A 20,000-nucleotide genomic window follows, 5' to 3' on the forward strand; every position below is an offset into this window, starting at 1 on the left:
AGGTAACACCCCTTATTTTTCGAGCACCTTCCAGAGTATTCGAGGAGTACCAAGCAGTGGTGTTTTTTGCTAGTGCTCCACCTTCATTGCAGCCCCTATTTGTTCCATATACTGCTCAAAATTTTTACTCACTGCTCCCAGGCCTCCGACAATTATTGGTACTACTACCACCACCTTTTTCATCGACCACAACTGCTTAACTTCCGAAGCTAACCTGTCATATCTATCGACTTTTCTTTCTCCTTTATCGCATACATTATTATTATTATTATTATTATTATTATTATTATATTATTATTATTATTATTATTATTATTATTATTATTATTATTCTATGTTTGACTTTTGCTTTATGTCTGTACAAGTTGGCTCCAAGTCTCACCCAGAGACCTCAAGAGACAACAGGTTAGAAGTTCTGTGCCATATATTTGGGTTTTTTTTGTTTTTTTGGGGGGTGTTGTACTAGTGAATGTCTAATACATAAAAATAAAAAATAAACAAAAAAAATATAATAAAAAAATTATAAAAGTTTGTTTTAAACCTTGGGATTACATAGAGAGTATTTTGTGTAGGATATGAGCAGTTCCCATGAGCACTATCTTTTGAATTTCTGCCATTTTGGGGTTTCCTGGTATCTGAGTTAGGTAGCAATCAGTCCCTTTCGCTATCATTCCCAGGGCACCTATGACAACAGGTATTGTTTTAGTCTTCAGCTTCCACATTTTGCTGATTTCTATTTCAAGATCTTTATATTTGCTCAGTTTTTGGTAGGTCTTGACAGATACGTTTATATCGATTGGGACAGTCATATCAATGAGGGGCATGTTCTTTGTCTGAAGTCTTTCAATATGATGTCTGGCCTATTTGCATCTATCTTCCTGTCAGTTTGAATGGTGAAGTTCCAGAGGAGTGAGATGTGGTCATTTTCAAGCACAGGAGATGGATTGTGTTCCCACCAGTTTTTTTCATGGGGCAAATCCAGGTTTTTGCAAATTACCCAGTGAATATATTGTGCTGCTCTATCATGCCTACTGAGGTACTCTGTAGGCGCTAGAAGACTGCATTTGGAGACAACATGGTCAATGGTTTCATTTTGTTGTCGGCATACACGACATGTTGGGCTACTGCCGTACTTTAATATGTTGGCCTGGTAGTTTCTTGTTGGTAGGCATTGATCTTGAGCTGCTATGATAAACCCCTCTGTTTCAGATTTTAAGCCAGAGGCCATTAGCCATTGATGGGTCAGGGCTTTGTCGATATCTGCATTATTCGCTCTCTTTGGGTATTTGCCATAGAGAGGTTTTTCTTGCCATTTATTATTCAGAATATCTAAGGCCGCAGTTTTTGCACGGGTTTTCATGCGCCTAGCTTTTTCTGTGTTTGTTTCTTCTTGTATGTCTATCTCTAATTCGAAATTGGTTGTATTCGGAATTCACTTAGATATTCCTTTGCCTGTTTTGTGACTGAGTATGATGCTTTCTTGTTTTCATGTTTTGAGACAAGTTTTAACATCCAGTCCTCAGAGTTTTTTCAGGTAGGTGTCCTAGGCAATTGTAGCAATCTTCATTGTTATTGCCAGTTGCAAAAGACCACGGCCTCCCTCTTTTCTTGGCAGATAGAGTCGTTCTGTATCTGCCTTAGGGTGGTGCATTCTATGCATTGTCAACAGTTTCCTTATTTTTCTGTCGAGTTGACATATTTCAGTAATTGACCAGTTAACAATATTGAAACTGTAATCACGACTGGTATGGCTAATGCATTGATCGCTTCGATCCCGTTTCTTGCATTCAGCTCTGTTTTGAGTATTGCTCTCACTCTTCGATAGCATTCTCTCCTGATCCTTTCCTTCATCTCTGAATGCCTTATTCCGTTCCCTTCAATTACCCCTAGGTACTTGTAGCTCTCCGCTGGGTCTAGTTCTTTTATGACATTCTGCTGGTCAAGGTTAACGTTAGATGTTTCTGTCATTTTTCCTTTGATAAAGGTAGCCTTTGCACATTTATCGAGGCCGAATTGCATTCTGATGTCGTCACTAAATTGTTTGACTATCGCTAGTAAGCCCTTGAGTTGCTGGTCATTTTTTGCAAAAAGCTTTAAATCATCCATGTAAATGAGATGATTTATATTTTTATCAAACATTTTATACCCGTACTGCGCGTCATTGAGCAGCTTTGAGAGAGGTATTAAGGATAAACAAAAGAGGAGTGGTGACAGTGAGTCACCCTGGAAAATGCCACACGAAATTTTTACATCACCAGCATTTAGGGATTCATTGTCACTGTTCAGAGTTAGTGTGGTTCTCCATGATCTCATACTTACAGTCAAGAAGTTTCGCAGAGTAGGTGCTATCTTATACATTTCCAGGCATTTCATAATCCAGCTATGTGGTAGGCTATCAAAAGCCTTTTTATAGTCTATCCAGGCTATTGATAAGTTTTTGTGTCGTTTGTGACAATCTTCTAAGATCATCTTATTGATGAGTAGTTATTATTATTATTATATTATTATTATTATTATTATTATTATTATTATTATTATTATTATTATTATTATTTGTGCATGCTAATTAATCAGATATTTTATCTTGAGATTTGGTGATGGGGCTCCTGAAATTTCAAGAATCTTCTGGTAGAAGATAGAATGCTACTTTTCTACAATGCGAGTTTCATCTCTTTTATACTCGTTTTCTGCTAGTATACTGAACTTACTCAAACAGTGATAAATATTTTCGTCTCCATTCCTGAAGATGGTACATTTGTTCTCTGACTGATTTTTGCCGATCTTTATCTTTATCAGGCTTTTTCGAAGGGCTTGTGCCTGACCAGCTATAACTAGCGCTTTTATCTCTAGATTCAAGCTCCCATCCGTCAGTCAGAGTCAGTGATCTGTACCTCGAACATTTACGGATTGTTGTTGTTGTGGTTGTTGTTGTTATTCGTATCTCTGTCATATTTATGGTCATTCTTACCTTTGTCGTCATCATCTTCAATTTTTAGTAACTTTTACAGCACTGGTAATAATTTGCACGCGTAGTAATATCATTTTATAGCAAAATAATTATCGGTATAATCATTTTCTATGATCACAATCCCCAGCATCATTATCAGTTATGAACAATATATAATGAAGATAGCTATAATTATCATGGCGTCGACGATAACAATGATGAGAAGTAGAATTTTCAAAATGGTGGTAATGATGTTTGTTTTGTTATAAACCGTTATTGATCTTGTTCAAGGTGGTTAAGGCGGTGAGCTGGCAGAAACGTTAGCACGCCGAGCGAATTGCTTAGCAGTATTTCGTCTGCCGCTACGTTCTGTGTTCAAATTCCGTCGAGGTCAACTTTGCCTTTCATCCTTTCGGGGTCAATTAAATAGGTACCAGTTACGCACTGGGGTCGATATCATCGACTTAATCCGTTTGTCTGCCCTTGTTTGTCTTCTCTGTGTTTAGCCCCCTGTGGGTAGTAAAGAAATAGGTTTTTGATTAAAATCTTTAAAACTAATTGATAATTGCCCAACAAGATTTTAGTACAAGTCACCCGAGTTTCTATGTGCCTTCCAGAGGGACCGTATTTCGTGGGGACACTGAGGCTGCGCCTAGTTATGGCTGTTGTTGTGATGATGGTGTTTGTATTAAAATCGTAGTTGTCAACGTAGAACTTATGGGTCCTCGGCTGCTGTGGGTTTAGTGTTGACGGTGGTTGCTCTGGTGATGGTAGTCATCCCTGACCAGTAACAGTCAAAGTCTTTTGACTATTAGCTGTGTCTTTTTACTGTTTTTTTTATAGTAGGTGTCAAATATTGGTGGTGATGGTGATATTGGTTGGTAGAGCTGCGATTTATGTTGATGATGAAGAAGGTGGTCTAATTTGCGTGTTTAGGGTGAGAGACGGATGGGTTCTTAACGTGTTTGTAAAAGGATAAAACTTTTTTTTATTTTAAATCCGAAGTAAAAGAGGTTATTTGGCTTTGATGGTGATCGGAAGTGATGAATGATTTTTGTTTAAAATATTGCATTCAAACTTTTAAACATTACTTACTACTACTACTACTACCACTACTACTACTACTACTACTAATAATAATAATAATAATAATAATAATAATAATAATAATATTAATACCAAAAATGGCAGAAATTCAAAAGATAGTGCTCATGGGAACTGCTCATATCCTACGCAAAATACTTTCTATGTAATCTCAAGGTTTAACACAAACATAATTTTCGGTTTTTAGAAAAAAAAAATTTCTTTTCTTTTTTTTAGACATTCATTAGTACAACACCAAAAACTCCCCCCCCCCCCAAATATATGGCACACTAGGCATAACAACAACTTGAACTTCCAACCTGTTGTCTCTTGAGGTCTCTGGGTGAGACTTGGAGCCAACTTGTATAAATATAAAGCAAAACTCAAACATAGAATAATAATAATAATAATGATGATGATGATGATGATGATGATGATGATGATGATGATGATGATGCTAATAATAATAATAATAATAATAATAATAATAATAATAATATAATAATGATGATGATAATAATAATAATAATACTAATACTAATAATACTAATAATAATAATAATAATAATAATAATAATAATGATAATAATAATAATAATAATGATGATGATGATGATGATGATGATAAAAATAATAATAATAATAATAATAATAATAATAATAATAATAATAATAATAATAATAATAATAATGATAATAATAATTATAATAATAACAATAATATTTACAAGCAGCATAAGTAAATTCTAAACGGCACACACGTACACACAGAGAAAATAAAAGAAAAACCCGTGTCACGAGCGACACCGTACCAAACCCATCCAAGTGACCTCTCTCAAACGAATATAAAGAGTCGTAAATTATTCACTCAGCTTAAAAGATCACTAAACAGTTATGCCTGGGAAAATAGCTATCCAAATAAATAGCGGCGTTTTTCGATCTATCAGCCTCTGCTATGATAAATCCATTCGAATAACAAGGAAACAGCGTCTTGTCAAAAAAGCAGAGCCGTCTCATTTTGTCACCGTCAATGCAAAAATCAGTCAGAGAGCAAATGTGCAATCTTCAGGAATGGAGACGAATATATTTATAACTGTTTGAGTAAGTGCAGTATACTAGCAGAAAACGAGTATAAAAGAGATGAAACTCGCATTGTAGAAAAGTAGCATTCTATCTTCTACCAGAAGATTCTTGAAATTTCAGGAGCCCCATCACCAAATCTCAAGATAAAATATCTGATAAATTAGCATGCACAAATAATAATAATAATAATAATAATAATAATAATAATAATAATAATAATAATAATAATAATAATAATAATAATAATAATAATAAGGTATGCGATAAAGGAGAAAGAAAAGTCGATAGATATGACAAGCTTCAACTTATGCTGGTTCGGTCATCGCCCGGGACAAGGGTTGCGTTACCCACTGGGGAACCAGACTGATGTCAAGAAATCTGTCGTTGGAACAAACTCTCGAAAAAAAAAAACGAACTTCCAGGTAACTAGAACCGGAATAACTCTAACCCTAGACCTGTAGTGGCACCATCAAAAACACCATCTAAAGCTAGACGCATAAAATAGAGATGATTTGAAAGTTTTCTATACAGCCCAACTAAAACTAAACAATCACTTCATTGTACAAGCAGACACGTCATGGATAAACTTAGTAGACAAAGAAGTACGCAGATATATAGACGCAAATAAATGTGCCATTCAGAGGGAACTTATTTCGTGGGGATACTGAGGCGGCGCCTAGTTATGGCTGTGGTTGTGATGATGGTGTTTGTAGTAATGGTAGTTGACATCGTAGAACTTATGGGTCTTCGGCTGCGGTGGTTTTAGGTGACTCCCTCTCCCCATTACTCTTTTGCATGGCACTGAAACCACTCTCAAACGAACTGAATAACACCAGGTATAGGTTCAAAGTGTATAATAATATAATAAATCATCTGTTTTATATGGATGATCTGAAGCTGTTTGCTAGAAATGGCGAAGAGGTAGTAGGGTTGCTAACAACTATTAAAAAGTTCAGAAATGACATTGGATGGACTTTGGTCTCGATAGATGTGCTAAAGCAACTTTTGTAAGAGGAAAGTTCAAGTACTTATCTAGCACAGAGGACTTGATGCTGCGGCTTCTATGCAAGATGAAAATAGTAAAAATCACATTCCATTTGTCAAGGAAGTTTGCAACTCGCAAAGGAACTTGGCATCAACCCTCAATTAGAGGAAGAACCTCAAACCACAGCCACGAAAAAAGTAAAAACGGATCAAACTGACTGCAAAAAGGAACGGGCACAAACAAATTGAGGAGCAGTGGAGCCAGAAGCCTATGCATGGAAAGTATATACTTCGAAGCCAAATTGCTGATGTAGACTAAACAACAACTCATCAGTGGCCGAGAAGCTCAGGAGTCAAAGCAGAGAGTGAAGGCTACATATCGGCGGCTCAAGACTAAAGCTTGCTTACAAAAAGCTACGAGGCTAACGTTCTTCAAAATGCTGATTCTGCGATAAATTTGATGAGACAATAGATCATCTCGTCTTGGGATGTCCTCTGTTCGCACCAAACAAACACAGATATCGCCACGATAGGGTAGGACAGTATGTAAACACTACTAAATCAGCAATCCTGTTTTCTGGCATAAGCATTATCCTGAGCCAGGAGTTGAAGGTAAAAGCGTCGCTATCCTCTGGAGGATTTTCCAGTCAACACTGACAGAACGATCCAGGTCAATCGACCAGACATAATCAATAAAAACTGACAAGTTAATACTTGTAGAAGTTAATACTAACAGATATAAGTGTGTCCACTGATAAAAAATATATCTGTAAAGGAATTTGACAAATTATGTCCATATAAGGACCTGGAAATTGAAATACAAAAAATGTGTGGCATCTTAAAGTGAGAACTCTTCCTGTTACTGTGGGTGCCCTAAGTATGAGAAGAAAGGGATGTCAGAAACATCTAGATAAAATCCCAGGAGAATCATGTCTCAGAGAAATCCAAAATATTGTGCTTACAAGTATTGCCCACATCCTGAGAAAAACCCAATCAATTTAAACGTCTGTGATGTATTGCATGAAGATATTTCGCTGCTGCCCCTGCCACTTCCCCTCCCCAAGCTTTCAGTCAAACTGTAGCATCTCTCATCCTTCACTCGCCCTAGGATGCTGGGTGTGTCTTGGCAAGTGATTGAAATAAACATGCAGATGAAAAGTAAGTAATAATAATAATAATAATAATAATAATAATAATAGTAATAATGATATTAATAATAATATTGATGATAATAATAATAATAATAATGATGATGATAATGAAGAGGAGGAGGGGGAAGCGTAGAAGTAGAAAAAGAAGAAGAAGAAGAAGAAGAAGAAGAAGAAGAAGAAGATGAGGAAGAAGAGAAGAAGAAGGAGAAGAAGAGAAGAAGAAGAAGAAGAAGAAGAAGAAGAAGAAGGAGAAGAAGAAAAATAGGAGGAGGAGGGGGAGAAGAAGAAGTGGGGGACGAGGAGAAGGAGAAGGAGAAGAAGAAGAAGAAGAAGAAGAAGAGGAGGAGGAGGAGGAGGGGGAGAAGAAGAAGTGGGGGACGAGGAGAAAGAGAAGGAGAAGAAGAAGAGAAGAAGAAGAAGAAGAAGAAGAGAAGAAGAAGAAGAAGAAGAAGAAGAAGAAGAAAATGAGCATGAGGCTGAGATTATTGATCAGGAAAGCGATGATAGAACCGAGGAACAGATATCCATTTTAAATGTAATCATTGATATTTGAGCCTCAGGTGAACAGAGCCATCATACGGGGTTTAAAAAAGTAGACAGAAGGAAGCTCAATGAATGGGTAGGAAAGATAAATGGTATCACTGGAAATATCAGGATGGGCCATATCACAAACAGCAACACTCTGATGAATGCAATCTCAATCTTTATGGCCCGGAAGTTAGGTTTGAAAGTCAAAGGTAAATGTCGACATAACCTGAAGGAAACATGGTGGAAAAAGAGAATAACGAGACGAGAAAACATTAATATTCTGGAACGGAAAAAAAGAAATGAAGTTCAGAGAGAGAAATATGTTGAGTTAGAAAGGAAGTAGTGAAGAGAAAGGGAATCAATGTTGTGATTGAGGAATTAAAACAAAGGTTTAAAGCTAAAGCACATAAACTAAAGAGATGTGACCAGAGAATTAAGCAATACAGATTAAACAGACTTTTCGAACCAAATCAGAAACGAGTCTATCAGGAACTGAATGGGAAAGGGAAAAGCCGTGCTGCATTCTAAAGAAAGCAAAAGATTCTGGGCAAACATATGGTCTCAGGAGAAACAGCACAAAACTGAAGCAGAGTGGATAAAAACTCTCAAAGAGTGGAGAGGATCAGCAGGAGGATTTGAGAATAACCGAGGTGATGATTAGAGATCAGTTCAGGAAAATTACTAATTGGAAAGCGCCCGGCCCAGATGGGGTTCAGGGCTTTTGGCTTAACATTATGACAGCTCAGTACAGGGAAATTGCGAGACAGATGGACGAAATACTGAGTATTGACATCCAAGTACCGGCTTGGATGACAAAAGGAAGAACGGTTGCTATGCCAGTAAAGGGAAAGCAGTTGAAAATTTCCAACTAATAACTTGTTTGCCACTGAGGTGGAAACTGATGACGGGCGTCATATCAATCAGTATGTATAAGTATCTAGATGAGAACGACCTACTGCCAGTGGAACAAGAAGGGTGTAGACGTAAGAGCAGAGGAAGGAAGGATCAATTACTAATCGATAAGACTATCCTGGCTTACTGCAAGAAGAGATAAAGAAATTCGGCGATGGCATGGGTGGATTACAGGAAAGCATATGACGTGGTCCCACACTCGTGGATTATTGAATGCCTTAAACTGCTTCAGGTTTCCCACAATATCCTGAAGATAATGCTAAACTCAATGACAACGTGGTGAACTGAACTTATGGCATGGAAAGATAAGCTGGGAGAGGTAAATATCAAAAGAGTGATCTTTTAAGAGGACAGTCTGTCGCCTCTCCTATTTGTTGTCTGCATACTGTCACTAACGAGCGTTTTAAGAAAGATGCGTGTGGGGTACACGTTAGGCAGGGTGAAAGTAAACAACCTGTGGTCTATGGATGACCTAAAGCTATTCGCTAAGACCGAGAAAGAAATTGAGAGTTTGACGGCAACCGTGCAGAGGATTAGCAAAGATATTGGCATGGAATTTGGGATCAAGAAATGTGATGTAATAATTCTCAAAAGGGAGAAAAACAGTTAAAGCCAGGGGATCAAACCGGAAAGTGGTGAAATTATAAAGGAAGTCGGAGAGGAAAGATAAAAGCACCTGGGTATCATCGAAAGAGATAAGATGAATGAACATAAGATGAAAGAAATGTACAGGAAAGATTATTTGAGGAGAACTCGGTTTGTGCTCCAATCGAAGTTAAATGGCCGCTATACGATTAGAGCAATTAATGCGTGGGCGGTTGCTTTGATGAGATATGGGGCAGGGATAGTATCTTGGAAGAAGCATGAATTACAAAATAATGAACAAGGAACTACACCCCAAGAGTGATGTGTCAAGATTGTATATAAAGAAGAAAGAAGGGGGACGGAGAATGAAAATGTATTATTATGTTGTATCTCGGGAGGTCATTATGCCAATAATAAACATATGCACTGGCCTGTCTGTCAGACCTGAAGCATACTCGAGAGGGCATGTCACTGACGAGATCACAAATGGCGAGGAAAGGAATATGATATAACCAATTGATTGATTGAAGAATTTATCAAACACTCGATTAGTTAATAATGAAGTGAAATATAACCAGTGTGTGTGTGCTTTTTAATTCTCTAAAGATACAACTAAATGCGTTTCAACAAAGAAATTCGCATAAAAAATCATGCGAGTCAAGTACAGAAACGAAATAATATTCCTGAAGTTCAAACTGGACTTCTTACAATGCTAAAATTTGATCTTATAATTACTGTGTCGTTAACACAAATATTTAGAGCTTAGCAGACTATGTTAATCCGGATTTGAAATCTTATAAATGGAACACAAGAGAGGAGTAGTAACGTAGGTCTGTACTGCGTTTCAGGAAAAGATATTTTAAATCCGAACATCTGGTCTAAAAACTGATGAATAAAGGATTTTGTTAGCTACAGATTTTCTATGGTCATATATATTTATAAAGAGACAGAAAGAACAAAACAACAAAAACAACTTATTTGCGAAGAAAGACAGTTTTTAAAATTTTTGTTCCATATTTGACTAACGTCTTTCAATTATGTCCAGGAAATTGTTGCTATCTCAAGTAGATGCCGCTTACAGCATAAATAAATACATAAAATAACATCAAATTATTGTCTCAAAATAGAACAATTGAACAACTTCGTTATTAAAATCTATCAATCTAGAACTTTGTGTAAAAATCTGAATAGATATTGAAAAAAAAAAAAAGAAAAAGAAACAAAAAGAAAAAACTCTCATCATTTTACTTAAGTGTACATAATAATACGTGTATTATCTAAACTGACTATTTAAAAGGTAGTTTTTTTTTCTATATAATTGTACTTACAACAGTTAATTGTATGAAAGACATCTGTGCTTCCCAAACTAGACATCTATCCACAAGAATACAATTTATCACGTCTGGTGGTCGCATTCGGGGGAGGAGTTTCTTTTCTAAAATTAGTTGAACGGATGCCTTCACATTGTTGTTTGTTGTTAATATCATTATCAATATTCTTTACGTTATTGTTGCTTTGTATTTTAGGAGCTGCTCAAAGTGTCACTCGGAGATCGCAAGTAACGGCAAGCTGGAAGATTTTTCTATAGCTGTTGTTTATGATATACTGGAAGGGAAGAAGACCAGCATCTGTTAATTAAGATTCTTTTAAATTTGTAATAGTTCAGTCTTGAAAAAGTTTTAAGAGGATCATTTATTTTCAGCATGACAATGCTTTTCTTAAAGTGTTTTGCAGTTCTGGCCATATTGTTTAGAGCATTTTTGGTATTATCCCTCTAAAACCCATTAACCACAGGTGCGTGCAATTGTTCTTAGACGCCCAGTCTTTGAGAACTCTATTTGAAGATCCTTGTATTTACTTAACGTTTCAAATCAAAATTTAAACTTTGTGTTACAAGCAGTTGCATAACGTAAACACAATCCCTCACACATAATTTCCAAATGTTTTTTTCAGAAGTGTTGCTGTCTTCTACGATAGACATGTTCATGAGCAAAAATGTGATTTTACCTCAATAACTGGTATATTGGCTGAATGCATTGATCAGTTTCAATAATACATTTCTTTACTACCCACAAGGGGCTAAACACAGAGAGGACAAACGAGGACAGACAAACGGATTATGTCGATTACATCAATCCCAGAGCGTAACTGGTACTTAATTTATCGACACCGAAAGGAAGAAAGGCAAAGTCGATCTCGGCGGAATTTGAACTCAGAACGTAGCGGCAGACGAAATACCGCAAAGCATTTCGCCCGGCGTGCTAACATTTCTGCCAGCTCGCTGCCTTCAGTTTCAATAATAGAGTCCCAAAGTAAGGTAATATATTTATTTTCTACTACTTTGGCATACTTATATTTCCACTAGTTCTTCTCGTATGGGAGTTCATATGTGTATCATGTAATCCCGTTCCAATACTAACCAACCAGCATAGAGCATCCACAGATGAAACGGCATTGTTTTTTTTTTACCGTTGCAGAACAAACGCGGCAAGCAGGACCAGCAAGATTTATTATTCTGGTTCTTTAAACTCAGATTTTTTTGGAACTCCTGGGATCTTGCGTGAGTAGCGGGTTTGCTTAACTAAAGTCTATGATACCATGCTATTTGTTCCCTTCAGCTATCTGATATTTTCCTGATTATTCCTGGCGGTTATTATTATTATTCATATACACACAACACATTAGACTGTTGGAAAATAAAAAATCCTAACATCGGGATAAAAAGTAATTTTAGATGCCAATAATTCTTCTAAGTATCCTAGCTGTCCCTAATAACACTGTTTTCTGGAGCTGTACTAAACTGGGTTTTATGACTATTTCCTCTATCCATCTGTTCAAATCTATAAGGATAGTTCCCAATGCACCTATAACTATTGATATACATTTTACTCGCACTTTCCATACTCTCTGTAATTCAATGGCTAGGTACTCTGCTATTTTTTTATACCTCTCATATTGATTTCTTTCACAATTTGGGACTGTAAAATCAATTATCTGGCATTTTCTATTTTCTTTACTACTACTAAATTAGGCCTTCTAGCTTCTATTACTTTGTCAGTCTGAATGTTCAAGTCCCACAACATCTCCTATTTCTTACTTCCTAGTACTTTACAAGGTTTATGTTCATACTGGATGGAAGCACTCCGTCGGTTACGACGACGAGGGTTCCGGTTGATCTGATCAACGGAACAGCCTGCTCGTGAAATTAACGTGTAAGTGGCTGAGCACTCCACAGACACGTGTACCCTTAATGTAGTTCTCGGGGATATTCAGCGTGACACAGAGAGTGACAAGGCCGGCCCTTTGAAATACAGGTACAACAGAAACAGGAAGTAAGAGTGAGAGAAAGTTGTGGTGAAAGAGTACAGCAGGGATCACCACCACCCCCTGCCGGAGCCTCGTGGAGCTTTTAGGTGTTTTCGCTCAATAAACACTCACAACGCCCGGTCTGGGAATCGAAACTGCGATCCTAACCACTGGGCCATTGCGCCTCCACTTTATGTTCATACTATTTGTCTGGGTGTTCAAATCCTAGCCGTCTACATGGATTATTCTCCCGAGTTTGTCATGTGTTTTCTGTGCGAGTTTGCTATAGCCACATACTCTATGAGTAACAATTTCTTCTTTTGATTTGCATAATCTACATTGGGAACTTACTTGGATTTTTGTCTATCTTCGCTTTTATATCATTAGTCATTAATGCAGACGAAATACTGCTACGAATTTCGCCCGGCGTGCTAACGGTTCTGCCAGCTCACCACCTTGGAGTTATTAAGAATTACCCCCCCCCAGTGACTTTTAGGCCACCTTGTATAACAAAGCATATCAAGTCTGTATTTTCGTGTATGTCCAACGTATGTGAAATATTGTGTAATATAAAACTTTGCAATCGTTAAATAGTATACCATCTAAGAATTTGTATTGAAGTACATGTTTGTGTGTGTGTGTGTGTCTGTGTGTGTAAATGTACACATAAACACACAAGCACACACATACACATATTGATAGAATTGTATGGTCGTTGTGGGTAGAATAATGCCAGCGATATATTATATTGTGGCAATTGGGTAAGAGTTCAGGTATTAAAATGCATGCAATTAATTGATTGTGTTCCTTGTGCACGAATTGTAAAGCGAATTGCATGTAGGAGATTGTATGAGAATAACAAGTTTATATAAATGGTTATACATACATACATATATATATATATAAATGGTTATATATATATATATGTATATAAATGGTTCTATATATATATATATATATATATAAATATATATATGTATATATATATATATATATATATATATATATATATATATACTTATATGCATATATATATACATATGTGTAATAGAATTAGTATTACTTTGGTCTCTCTACCAATGCAGCAGACTTTTGCTGCGGGTAGGCTTCTCCTGCAATTGTGGCACAATTGTCGATTGATTATATATTGTGACTGGATCATAGGTGTTTATTGTGTTCGATAGATGTTCACAATAATATTTCAATGTGCTGTATTGATAGCTTTATGTTAAGCGTACAGCACATCATGCAAGATGGGGGCGATTTGTATGTTGTGTGTGTTTACTGGCCGCGGTGGAGTGGGGGCGTGTAGATGCGCCATTAATCTTACGTCCAGATCTACGTGTTTTTCATTGTTGGCGTGATATGAAAGTTCACAAAAACTTATGTAGGAGGAATTAGTATGCATTCATTTTCTACTATGAAAAAGTCAACACGTTGTGCGTAATATTTGGTGCAAAATATAACATATACTATAAAATGCAAAATGTAAGATTGCATGTAGACGTGGGTTCCATTGATTGAGCGCAGTGGTGATGAAGGGCGATATTCAGACAGTTATGTTATCGTATCAAATAAATTTTATTCTACTCTGTATGTCGAAGTCATTCTATAGCTGAAAGCAAGAGAAAAAAAAATTATTTCGATGGTATACACTTCTTGTTGGACTTCGATTGTAAAAATAGGAATTGTGGAAAAGCTTTACGTCGGCATTGATTTTCGCTCTTTTCTTCTTTTACTGTTTCAGACATTAGGCTCCGGCCATGCTGGGGCATCGTCTTAAACGATCTTTAGTCGGATGAATCGACTTCAGTACTTCTTTCGGTGTCTTTAAGCCAGGTACTTATTCTATCGAACCGCTAGTTTACAGGGACGGAAACAAACAAACACCGATTTGTCGAGCGGTTGTAGGGGACAAACACAGACGCAAAGACTCTCTCGCACACACGCACACATGTATGTATAGATACATTCATATATATATATGTATGTATGTATGTATTATATACATGAAGGGATTCTTTCAGTTTCCTTCTAATAAATTTGCTCACAAGGCTTTGGTCAACACGAGGCTATGCAAGGTGCTATGCAGTGGGACTGAACGCAGAACCGTGGGGTTGAGAAGCAATCTTCTAACCACACAACCACGTCTGCACCTTTATTTCCATCTATTATTTTTACGTTGTGTGGAAAAGATTTTATTTTCATGTAAACAGTTGTTTGGGTGAGTGGAGTCAGGTAGATCAGAACGTTACGGTGGTGAGTATGATGTGGTGGTGTCCATGGTTTATTTTGCTGCAATGTGTTGGATTAGGAGGTAGTTTGGGAGGGAAAATGCAAGTAGCTTGCGAAACTCAAGCTACTCCAATACCTGCTCCCGAGATAATGTTGAGTTTTTTGGCACTTTTCAGCGACAGCACTGTTCTGCTGTTTGTGTAAATCTGAATGCCATATTTTGGTACAAGTCTTTCTAGGATTTTCCAGCTGTGTACCACTGGACATCTTTCCGCCTTCGTTTTAGGGAACAGAGCCTCAAATTCTTTCAGCCTTTCCCTGTAGCCAACATGTCGCATTGAAACGATCTTCTTTGTGTAGCTCAGTGTAGATAGCTTCGTGTTCTGCCATTTCTGACACATTGTAGTGACTATGGTTGGAAGCAGTAGTTAGAGCAACTAAGAACATATGTCCTCCAGGGGATCATCATAATCTCCTGTCCTCTCGTTCTGAAAGTTGTAAGGATCCATCCGGCCAACCGTCAACATGTTATTGCCAGCTAAATGATATGCACCAAGAAAATGCATTATTACTCATGTCATATACTTAGCTTTTTTGTCAAACAGAAATAGCATGTGGTGGCCATTAAATGCATACTTTCAGTTAAAATGTTTAAGTATGGATTGTCCAACCTACAACTATATAAAAACTAAACAAACTTGGATAATCATAGAATTATTCTAGCAAAGCGTTCTTGTGAGAACCAAAATTAGATCTGTATTGTGTCATGGATGTCAATAGCGTATTGTATTTCCTTCCCAAAGCATTTGTTGTCCAGGGGGGAGTTTCGGGCAAGTCTGTCAAATAACTTGTGTTAACGGTTATCACAGATAGAAGTATTTTAGGGGATACAGTGCTCGATACCTGTAAACAATTTTCACCATTTTTTTCTACTTCGATACTATATTTTATATATGTATATATATATATGCATGTATGTACATAGATAGATAATAAATAAATAAATAGATAAATAGATAGATATACTGATGGATACAGATATTGTGTGTGTGTATGTATGCATGTATTATGCAGGTAAGGAGGTAATGAGATATATATATATATATATATACATATATATATATATATATATATATATATGCATATATATACATATATGTATATATACATATGAACATATATACACGTATTTACGTGTGATTGTGTGTGTTTGTGTGTGAGTGTGTTTGTTATTGTGGGTGGGTGTGTCGTGTGTGTGTGCGTGTGTGTATGTGCCAGTGTGCATGTGTGTACGTGTTTATTTGCCAAATAAGAAATATAGCAAACTGAATGACAACTGACAGATCTGACAAAATACGCGGATATTTCTTCATTATTCGGGAATGTCAGAATATGCAAAACTGATTAGTATTAACGATGTCATTTTGAGATGTTATCACAATTGACACCGGAATTGATTACAGGTGAGTTTCTTTCTCGAGTCTTTTAGCTGTTTACGCAAGCACAACCACCCACATGTATATATAGATGTTGGAAGAGAGAGAGAGAGAGAGAGAGAGAGAGAGAGAGAGAGAAGAGAGAGAGAGAGAAAGAGAGAGAGAATGATATGCAAAAGATTTTGATAGAAAGACACAGAAGATAGACAGGTACATATACATGTGTGTGTGTATAAATGTATGTATATATATATATATATATATATATATATAATATATATACACACACTCACATGCGTTCACATATCTTTGCAAATTGTTATATAGAGTTACGTTTCTTGCCCAGCCTGGAGATGGAAGCATGATTGTAATTTTGATATTATGCAAATTCAATTATTTCGAACGCGCACGCACGCATCTATGCACGCTACCTTACACATATATGCACACAGGTTATTTGTAATGATCGAAAACAAAGAACTCAATACGTCAATACGTAGTTTATAATATAAATGTATACTTTACTAAAAACTAAAATACCTTCATTCTTCTCCCATTACGATCATGTAAACACCAAACTTGAGTAACAACATACTATTTAAATCGGAGAGCTAAAATATCCATACATACATATATACATACATTGATATATGCATACATATAGACATGCGCACATACTTGCATGCATATACTTGCACACATATATACATGCACACATACTTGCATGCATACATACATTGCTGAACTATTGGGAGATCTGCAGTTACTCTATCCAGATTACAAGTTCAGGTTTCTAAGTGTAATTTGTGGGGCCCTGGGATATGTAACACACTGCCTAAATAACAATCTTGAGAAATTTGGCTCCTCAAACCCAGAAAAGAGAAAGCTAATTCGAAGACTACAAGGCCAATCCATCACTGGAACTGTAAAAATCTGTAAAACTTTCCAAAAGTTTACCATTCGAATATATATGAGCATATCTAGATATGCAACTATATGCATGAGAATACATACATACATACATACATACATACATACCCTGTTGTTGAAATTCCAATGAAGGATCCTTCGATCTAGGTTTTTTCTCTTTTGGCAAGAAATCTTGAAATAAACTGAATAATGACATACATACATACAAATACATTGATAATACATACGTACATACATACATACATACATACATACATACATACATACATACATACATACATACATACATACATACATGCATGCATACTTACATACATAAAGCTCTTGTAATCTGACTACAAATTCTCATTTGCACCTATCATAGGTTCATTAGACTATGTCAACACAAATTTACAAAAAATCCTATAAATACTAAGTTTTCGAAGAAAGAGCGAAAGAAACTGACGTGGATTCTCCAATTCTTATCTATTTGTGGCACAGTGAAGAATTGTAAGACATTCCAAAGTTTCACCATCTGAAATTCTTTACGTGCACACACTTGGCGGAGTGTGTCGACCATTCAACCAACACCCCAACTCAACCGCATATTCACAAACACTTCAAACTGTATTAATTTAAATTCTTATCGCTTTGTTAGCGACCAGCTTGTACTCTCTTAAGAACTTAAATAAATCTCGGAAGAGAAATCACACATACACATCTCCATCCATCTACCCATCCATCCATCCATCCATCCATCCATCTGTCCATACATACATACATATGCGGGTTATATATGTATTTATGAATATGTGGCTATGTACATTACACTAGCAGAAATACCCGTCGTTGACTGGGTTCAGAAAGAATCTTCAAAAATTATACCCTGATTTATGAAAGTTACTGCTTCGATATTATTAAATGTTTCATGTCGGAATATCTTATTGCCAGGTTTTGGCACAAAAAGTTATAATATTTTACGAGAAAATAAAAAAGGTATAAAAAAGAACATTATTTACATTTAACGGATATTTGTCATCTTGTTTGTTGTTAGCACAACTTTTCGGCTGATATACCCTCCGGACTTTTTATCGTGTCTTGGGGAAATTTCGAACTGGGTTCTCATTTCTAAGGTGTTATTCTTCTTCTTATTATTATTATTCAGGCCATTGCTTGGAATCGAACTCGGAAGCTTGGAATTAGTAGCCTGCGCTCTTAACCATTACGCCATATGCCCGTGGGCAATTATGGAGTGAATATGCTGGTCATATCTGCACTCGGTCTGCTTAGGAAGTTGTTTTGTCCTAGCATATGTGCTGCTTCTTTTAGTTTTCGTATTTTCCAGTGGTGTTCTCTGTCTATTATTTTAACTTCATCCCACAGGGGGAGGTGCTCTCTATTTTTCATTCATGATCAGCAATACAAGATTTACTCATGCAGGTACAATATATATATATATATTATATATATATATATATATATATATATATATATATATATATATATATATATATATATATATATTTATAGTGTACTTGCATGAGTACGTGTGTGTGAACGAGATCTTGCGTTATTGGAGCCAATAAAAGAATCCTTTCTACTATAGGCACAAGGCCTCAAATTTGGTGGTGGGGGCTAGTCGATTTCGTCGACCCGAGTGCGCAACTGGTAATTATCTATTCGGCGCCGAAAGGATGAAAGGCAAAGTCAACCCCGACGGAATTTAAACTCAGAACGTAACGGCAGACGAAATACCGCTAACCATTTCGCCCGGCGTGCTAACCATTCTGTGGTCCAAATAGAATAATGGCAACTATGTTTAACGGTTTGCAACTTATTATTATCTTCTGTGCAAGTGATTCTATGAATCTCTTTTACAATCTCTTGAACAAGCCCCAAATTGTGTAGGTCTTTACCTCAATGAGGCCAAGACTGAATACATAAACAAGTGCCTGTCCAACAGTGATTGCATCATCCATACTCTCAACAATGCGCCCTTAAATATGGTTTCTGATTACAAATATCTTGGGTCATACATATCATCATCTGGAAAAGACTTTCTAACTAGAAAGGGTATGGCCTGGTCAGCCTGTAATGACATGCATAAGATCTGGTCATCAAATCTAAGTAGAGACTTCAAACTTGAAATCTTCAAAGCCACAGTCGAACCAATTCTACTCTATGGCTCAGAAACCTGGACGTGATCAAAGAAGCTTGAGAGGCAGTTGGATGGAACCTACACTCGCCTCCTTATGAGAGCTCAAAATCTCTCGTGGAAGCGCCATCCAACCAAAATGCAAATATATGGGCAACTACCACCTGTGTCATCTCTTGTGAAAGGTAGGAGAGTCCAGTTTGCTGGACATTGTTGTAGAGCTGAAAAAGAGGTAATTTCTACTCTTCTCCTCTGGAAGCCATCTACACGCAATACCAGAGGGCGCACACTCTCCTACCCTGATGTAATCACCAGAGATACAGGCATCCAGCAACAGGACCTCCGTAATGCCATGATGGACCGTGAAGTCTGGCGTAGCGTGGTAAATCCATTGTCTCGGCCACGGTCGAACAATGATGATGATGATTCTATGAAATATTTCCAAGAAATGGTAAAGTCTGTACTTTCTAAATTTCGATATAATTGTGTAAGCAATAACTTTTCACCAATTTTTTAAATGATATTTACTATTCTTCATTTAATTTGTTCTCGCTTTTCTCAGAAAGAAAAATAAAAGACAACATTGGTATTAGACGTTCAGCCATAAGCCAGCTCAAAACTGAATTTCTTAGCTAATTCACAGCATATTTTCTCCCTTCCTTTCCATCCTTCTTTCTCTGTCTCGC

The sequence above is a fragment of the Octopus sinensis genome, linkage group LG7 (genome assembly GCF_006345805.1).
Source record: "Octopus sinensis linkage group LG7, ASM634580v1, whole genome shotgun sequence".
Taxonomy (NCBI): Eukaryota; Metazoa; Mollusca; class Cephalopoda; order Octopoda; family Octopodidae; genus Octopus; species Octopus sinensis.